Source organism: Idiotropiscis lumnitzeri, chromosome 3 (assembly GCF_059441095.1).
Source record: "Idiotropiscis lumnitzeri isolate Australia: NSW breed Sydney's pygmy pipehorse chromosome 3, RoL_Ilum_1.0, whole genome shotgun sequence".
Taxonomy (NCBI): domain Eukaryota; kingdom Metazoa; phylum Chordata; class Actinopteri; order Syngnathiformes; family Syngnathidae; genus Idiotropiscis; species Idiotropiscis lumnitzeri.
Genome location: NC_142393.1, coordinates 27,573,977 through 27,582,187, shown reverse-complemented (window position 1 = coordinate 27,582,187; position 8,211 = coordinate 27,573,977). Strand labels below are relative to the sequence as shown.

The following is an 8,211-nucleotide window of genomic DNA, read 5'->3' as shown; positions in this document are numbered from 1 at the left end:
CCTGCAGTGGAAACACAAACCAGATCAGGGTTTATTGTTCTGCTCTATGCGGTGGCAAGCTGAACTGAAACGTACCACTTCGGGGAAATGTGGCTTAAATAAACCTTCATTCAAATCCAAAAGCATTCCCATCAGCCACTATTGGGTGCATTTTTCTTTAAGAAATGAGAGCAGATTAGAGCAGACAAAGCAGGCCTCTCTCGCCCATTTTGATTAGAATGAATCAGTTTAAGATGTCAAGCCAACCACCCGTGGCCTCCAGGAACCACACCCTAACACCTCCCCTCCTCCGTCTCCCCTCCTCTCCTGGAGTGTTGCTGAATCCCTGCTGTGCATTTTGTTTTGCTTGAACGGTGGCTCCATTTCATCTCATGTTGTGCGAGGAGGGCGGGAGGAGACTTCTCATGGCAGTCTTTCTGCTTGTTTTCCTCCGATGAGCCCGCCGGTCTTCGTAAGAAGTCATTAGAAATATACCAGGGGAAATCAAGTCCCTCCAATCCCAATCCCACTTCACCGTCAAGCTGGCCTCTCCCGAACTTCAAACCGAGCTGCTCGGCAGCCAAAAGCAATTAGACCCATAAGGGAGGTCATGGATGACTCCGGGTTCTGCAAGGTGGCACCCAAAAAAAACTGAAAGTCAATTAAAATGAGGTGGAAGTGGTTGCTCTGCTATCGCTCCACTGATTTCAAAGGGAGCACACGGGATTGTTCCAACCATCTGGAATGCTGCAGAATAACAAGGCGAAAAATCCCGACGGGTGTTCCTGAACATCTTGTCTCATTCCGTTGGGAAGCGGCTGAATGAACGTTTGTAGGTCATACTTTAGATTTTACCTAGAGGAAACAGAAAATAGAGTGGATAGCTCTCATCCTGTCCAAAATCTCGCAGCTGCAAAATAATTCAAAATCCCTTCAGGCCACAAAAAGGAAATGTGTGTGATTACTGACTTAACATGTTGTCATGCTCCAGAAACTTCCACTGGCTTCTTCCAGCAACAACGTGGGGTCAGCACAGACTATACTTGTCTCTTTTGTGAGCTGCATACACACACACACACACACATATATATATATATATATATATATTGTTTTCCAAAATAACAGAATTTTGCCAAATAGGGATGTAAGCAAGACTGTCTCTCTCTGCAGCATGGGTTGGGCAAAAATTTGACATTTTCAAGTGCAAAACATGGAAACAGATTAACATAAGCCAACAGACAGCCCTTTAATTTTCTTGCTAAAGTTGTTGACATGATGCCAAGAGGTACTTGTGTTTGGGAATGTTTCTGCTGCATGAGGCAGATGCACTTCTCTTTGCATCTAATTGTTGAAGAATTGCTGCCTCCATGGTCCAAAGCACAAGCTCCGCCCCAGTCGTCAAGGTAACAAAAGGCATACTATCCTTTGACTGACAAATGTCAGAAACCTTTCACGAAGAGACCTGGAAACTGTTTTAAATTTGAAAAAATAAAAATACTTTAATGCATCACAACGTTAACGTCTTTTTTTTTTTCCACTGCTGTATTAATTAACTTTTTGGAATTTTTTGAAGGTGCAATTTTCACTTCTTTGCTTTGTGTATAAAAATTTTATGCTCATTGCTGGGCATGATGTCAAGTTTTCCAATACTGTAGTCTAAAAGTCTGGCGATGTTCGACTCAACTTGCGAAAAGCACTAAAAGCCACTAAAAGCACAAGTTCAGTTTTAAATATTGAAAGATTAATCTGGAAAACTGCACTGAAATCGTGTATCCTTTTCCTCTCCTGTCGCTTTCTGGCCTCAGGCTGTCACTCACACCAGCGTGTCTCAAAGAGAAAAAAAAAGTCGGGAAATGGAATATGAGGCTAGGTCAGTCTCACTCAACATCCTGGTGGGTCTCACCCTAAAATGAATCTGATTAAGTATCTTGTCATCATCAAAGAGTTTTACTCAATCTCTGCTGTCTTCTATTATTTATTATTAGCGTGCCCTTTATAATGGGAAAAAAGAAACCGAAAAACAGTATCGTTAAGATTGAACTTCTGTAAAATCCACATAAATGAAATCTCGTTAAACAGGCTTCCATATGGAACGCTTATCTTCATTAAGGTCAAAGGTGAGCTGGAGCCAATCCCAGAGCTGATATTGACAAATTAGCATTCACATTCAAGGAAATGACATATCAAAGAGATTGTTCTGTGTGTTTCTCGATTTATTTTTTTTTCGATAAATACTGCAACTTTTTTTACTCCCAAGTAAAGGAAAGGCAGCTTTGTTTATATAGTGCATTTCATTCACAAGATAACTCAATGGGCTTAACAAAATTAAAAGCATATTTAAAAAAAAAAAGTCCCCATATAAGTTCAGAATTTCTTTCCTCTTTTGTTTTGCTTTATATAATCACAAATAGTGTTGACTTATTATATCCACTTAACCTCAGAAACCTTTGCCTTTGATCCGTTGACATCAGTATGATCACTACACGCCAAACGGTCTTATAAATTCCAGTTAATTTGGGAGCTATATTTCACAACACAGAGTCTCCTCTGTTATGGCTGACCTAAAGGATAATCACATGACATGAGAAAAATGGTCTTAGAGGGCAGATGTTAGAGGAGATGGTGTATTCTGTTCAATAAACTCAAATCATGATGAGCAAAATATGCATGAACATCATCTAACCGACACCACCATGTCTTTATGTTGCAATAGAGATGACGGCTTTTGTAGACTTTACAATGTCTGTGCTTACTTATAATGTCATGTAGTAGTAAAACGGGCAGACACAGCAGCAACAGCTTGAGTCCACGAAACATGACAGCGAGTTGTTGTGGCACCGCTTGGACAAATCTGCGACAATTGTTCCACACCGGTGGAGACCCAGATCTGTCACATCTATGTTTCTATTTTTTGGAGAACGCTTATCTTTTCCAATTTCATGGCTGCAGCATTGTCCTCATTTGGCTGAGCATTTTTCCTATGCGAAAGATTTCCTTGTCAGGTTTTGTAAACATGACATTCTCTGCCCCGTTTACAAGCACTCAAACATGCATTTACGTGCCTTGTTGATATCATCATCATGTGAGGCAAGACACTTTCTTTGTCATATCTTAACGAATTTCAATAACCATGTGTTCTGATATCAGATTATTTTATCTGACCCACAGTAACATTATAGTGGACGAGTGGTTCATACCCATTGTCAAAAATCTAAAGCCAAAATCCAATTTGTATATTTTTTTATTTATTCATTTTTTAATTTATAGCCAGCGCATTAAACATATAAACATTATACGAAGAATCTAGTGTGTCTAATGTTTAGCTCAACTATAGCTCAAGTAGTAAGTTCAGTGAACTTATATCAGATCCCATAAAATTGTGTCCTGGCTGGCACACTGTGAATCAAACGGTTTTAAAAAGTGTTGAAACAGACACATGCCTATAGAAACTTAGCCGATGTTAAAATTCACACCCTACGGTCATCAGCAGATTTGCAGTGCGCTACAACTTATTCAAAGGAATTATCCAGCCGAGATGGCTCATTTTTTTGTTAGGTTGTGGTGGGTGTAAATGTAGCCATAATTGGCCATGGATTTAATTTATTTGTTCATTTTCAGTCATTTATAATTGATTATATGTAAAGTTAATTTATGCAGTTAAGTAATTTACATATTAGTGTTTACATTTAAATATATACATAGTATCGCATTGTTTGGAGGACACGCCCTTGCCTTCCGTTTCCCTTTAAATACTTCCTGGTTTTGGCCCCCCACACGTGCAAAGACGATCAACTAGTTTGACCCTGCGTTCACTTCAGTCAACATTTATTAAGAATAGAGACAGGGAGGACAAGTGATCACCTCAACAATTAACCCTCCAATTCCCTCTTTTCCGGCAGCAGCCAACGAGGTATTTTTTTCGTTTGTATATTGTTTTTTCAGTATGTGACCTTGTTAGTTACTTTGTTGTTTTTATGAATGTAACTTGTCAATTGTATTATTTATTTGTGAACAGTTTTCACGGTGGGATGGAATAAGACGCCTTCATTAAACCCGTAATCCCAAAAAAAACTATTTGTGTTTGTCGTGCCTGCGGAGGGAGTTTCAGTGGGGATTGAGGAGGACCTAAACGCAGGGAAGCAAGGATTGGGTAACTTAAATGGTATTTCATTGAAAATAAAAAGGCAAACAAGGCACTGGGAAAAAAAACAAAAATACAAAACTACAAAATAACAGGGACTAGTGATGGGTCCAACGACACAGAGGCGTTGATGCGCGCGCCGAGCTTCCAGGGCAAACCCCGTGTCGGTGCGCGTACTGCTTTGAGAAAGTCACGTGACCACTACCAGAATCGTGTCGACACAGCGGTCGCGCGCCAAACTGTGTTCATAAGGAAGCGCATCTGTCAACAGGATGGACGCTCAAAACAAGCATCGAGTTATTGGCACGTTACTTTGCATTAAAGATCCGCAAGATGGAAGACGTCACTGTTGATGCGCACTCAGAGGTGCAGCGCTATATGTCAGCAGGACACGTTGCACGTACGGAAGACCCGCTCTTATACTGGAAGTCCATGGAGGCAACGTTCCCTCACCTATTTATATTAGGCACACAGGCGTTGTGCACACCGGCCTCTTCAGTGCCTTGTGAGAGGATCTTCTCAAAAGGCGGGGGAAATTGCCTCAAAAAAAGAAATAGACTGAATAACAAAACGCTGGAGAAACTAATTTTTTGGAATAAAAATCTTTAATTACAATGAGTCCATTGTCATTCACAACACTTTTACTTGGGCATTCAGACAGATGTTCTCTTAATTTATCAACTGCGTCTCGAATATCAAAGATTTTTTTTATGAAATTGCGTGTATGTAAAAATAATGTGAAAGCAAATGCCTAATCAGAATCAGAAATCCCTTTGTCATTGCACTCAAGTGTGCAACGAGATTAGAGAGCTCCCCTCTCCAGTGCATTACAACAATAATTCAGTTAAATATATAAATTGGATAAATAAGAGAATAATTAGTGCGATGGAAAGTAATACGAAATAGGATATATAAAAACACATCACGTCGCTAATCAATGGAATTGGATAAAATTAGTTTGACAGATCAGTGTCAGATGACCCTGTCAAATGTTTCCTGCAAGTCCACCAGGTGTCAGTATTCAGCAACACAGTGTCAATACATTGTGTCACTGTGTCGAAACGATACAGGATGCCTCAACTACCCATCACTAACAGGGACCAACAAAACAAAACTTGACTTGGGAAAACGAGACTAGCATGGAGAACGGACATGAACACGACACAGTCAGCGACAGGAACAACAACAATGGACCAACAAGAACTGAAAGCAACCAGGGAACCAAATACAAACAAAGTAACGAGACAATGAGGAACACCTGGACAAGACTCAAAGAGTTTGAGGGAGCTGATTGTTTCTGATTGGTTAGGGAGTGAGACGACAAGCACAGGTGAACACAATCAGATAGAGCACAAGACACACACTAAACAAGGAAAAACATGAAACTGAATACAAATTCAAAAATAACAAACATAGACCATAACATGTTTTACTAACAAGCACAGTTTATATATATATATATATATATTTATTTGATCAGGAATCATTGTCTTTTTTTATCCATTCATTTTGGATAAATTAGGAAATAAGGGACGGACGGGTAGGAGCTGGAAAACGCCCCCTCTGCCCAACCCCAGCAAAGGCTTTCAACTATAATAGTTTGAAATTTTTGTTTTGTGGAAAACTTACAAACTTAAAATAGTTTACTTTACTCTTACCCAACATATTACACCATTTCTAGTATAAAAGGTTTCCAACCAGTTCCATTGAGTGTAATACAGTAGTCAATTGTCAGAAATACTCAACTCAACTCTTTCTGCTTTCCGGCAGACTAGCAGCGTTCTGTGCCCAGCCGAAGGAACAACGAGTGGCCGTCATGTTGTGACCCATAAACACGGTGACTGGTGTGGCTGCAGAGATCGCATGTGGGCAGGTATTGTCGCCAAGCAGGTGGTTTGAGGCGAAATGGTGGCAGGCTGCCGCAGGGTGTGATGCTGCTGATGTGTGTGGACAGGATTGTCACTGCTGTCACTCCCTGTACACCCCACCATGAACACTGACATTCATCGGAAAAAAACATAACATTGGCATTCAGCATACAGTGCATACAGTATATTTTAGGGATGGCAAAAATGGTTGTAATTGTCTAAAAAGAATGGGTCAACAATGGATTTTAGATTTTAGATGATTGTTTGAGGAAGGAATTCGCATTCTTAAAATCAAATATTCTCATATCCTGCACTTCAATCTGCCTGCAAAGTATGATCATGTTTTGGTTTTCTGCGGATTTAATAAAAATGTAGTTTTCTAGTCTCACAGCCTCCTTTTAAAGTGTTGCATTGAAGATGCAAATGAGAAATGGCATATTCCCCCCTGAAACTCGGAAATTCGACCTCATCTAGAAACCGCCGTGCTGACTACGAAAAACATTCATTGCAATAAATATGTTTGGTTTTTTTTAATTGATTAACCATCAGGATTAATCTGACCAAAGCAAATAACAGATATTTGTATCAGACAACAGGAGAGGTGTTGCTGAGGCCTCAGGCTGCCATTCCAGCAGTGCTGAGTGTCACAACAGCGTAGTCCCGTAATGATACGCATGTAGCTGACATGTGAAATATGGCTTTGTGGGACCTCATTATGGAGCAATGAGTGTCACCGCTCATCACAACTGTGTCACTTGGTTGCAGCTGTAGCCTGAAGCTATTTTGTGAGGAATAGTGCAAGGTGGTGCTAAGGAAATCCATCTTGTGTGCGGAGGTGTGAAGCAACGAATTAATGAACTTTTGTTACTCTATCTTTAGAATGAAATATATTATCTGGACTTTTAAGCTTGGTACTTTTTTCAACATTCACAAATGACAACACAATAAAAAAAAATTAAAAAAGGATTATCTGTAATGGGCATGAAAAATATTTATGTTGTGTTCAGTCTTAGCTTTCTTACCTCTACACTGTAAAAAAAAAAAGCCGTTCACAATAAATATATATATTTTTTAATGTAGTCTTGTCTTCTGTTGTTAAGCGGTTGGCAAACAACATTAGGTGTATTGGGAAAAGGCAATATTCAGCTTCGCATGGAACGAGTAACAAAGGTAGGATTTTTTTGCTGCATTCACACCCTTGGGGACTGGAAGCACGTACTGTAACACTCTTTTTCTATTTGCCATAGCATCAACTGATGGTGAGCCACAGTCAAGCTCCATCAGGCAAATGCATCGCAGCGCCTGGCTGATTTTGCCGCCGCAGTGATGGCAACACATGAGAATAAGACAAGATCAAAGGTCTTTTTCGCTTCCTGCATATTCACTTCAACGTGAGGCAGAATTGCAGTCGTTGTGTTTCACCTCCGGCACAACAACATTGCAATTGTTATAATGAGAATGTTTTCATGTGTCACACCCATAACTGAATGCAGCGCTTCAACTTCCTCATTTCTCAATGCTCTGAATAAGGATGGATGAATGGAATTCATCCGTTCCTGGGTCAAACAGTCTGCTTTATGAGCTGGTCAAGAAAAAAGTTTCAAATAACCTGAGCATGTGTAATTGGTATTAGGAAGGTTTTCTTTTAAGACATTTCTTCTTTTTGACAAAAGTTAAAAAAAAAAAAAAAAAACACAGCAAATGATGCTTGCTGAGTTGATGTTTTGTCTGAGTCATGCACAAGGTTATTATAGTTTTGGAATATGAATTAAAGTTTCATTTTGAGTTTTTTTTATTTTTTTATTTAGTTTGTTTTAATTTGTTTTCAGGGGCGGCTTTCTTCTCTTTTTATTAGTTTTTAGTTTTTTTTTTTTTTTCAAAAACTAAGATTTAGTATGAGTTTTAATTTTCAAGGAATTGTTTTTTTTTTTTTATTTGTGTGTAAGATAAGAAAAACACAATGATTAGTATTCTATAGTAAAAATTCAACAAAAATATGATTTGAAAATGTTATGATGATACAGTTTAACCGTCCACGTGATTTGAAGTACAAAAAGTATTGAACTCAGTTCTCAGGTCTACAGTGTACATATACATACTAAGAAAATCACTTTTTACCAAGAGTTGCGTTTCAGGCTGAGTTAAATGACAAATGCACAGTCGCCATTTGAGCCAAAGACAACCACACACAGTCTCGTCTCCCATTGGTTTTGTGTGACGTAA

General features: G+C 39.1%; 1 long non-coding RNA gene across 1 annotated transcript; it reads left to right on the top strand.

Annotated features, from left to right (window-relative positions):
- Positions 1 to 3,760: 3,760 nt before the first annotated feature.
- LOC148340692 (uncharacterized) lies at positions 3,761 to 7,543 on the top strand. The gene is made up of 3 exons (XR_015842571.1): positions 3,761 to 3,889; positions 5,891 to 7,158; positions 7,236 to 7,543. It is a non-coding gene; the product is annotated as an uncharacterized LOC148340692 (long non-coding RNA).
- The last annotated feature ends 668 nt before the right edge of the window (positions 7,544 to 8,211 follow it).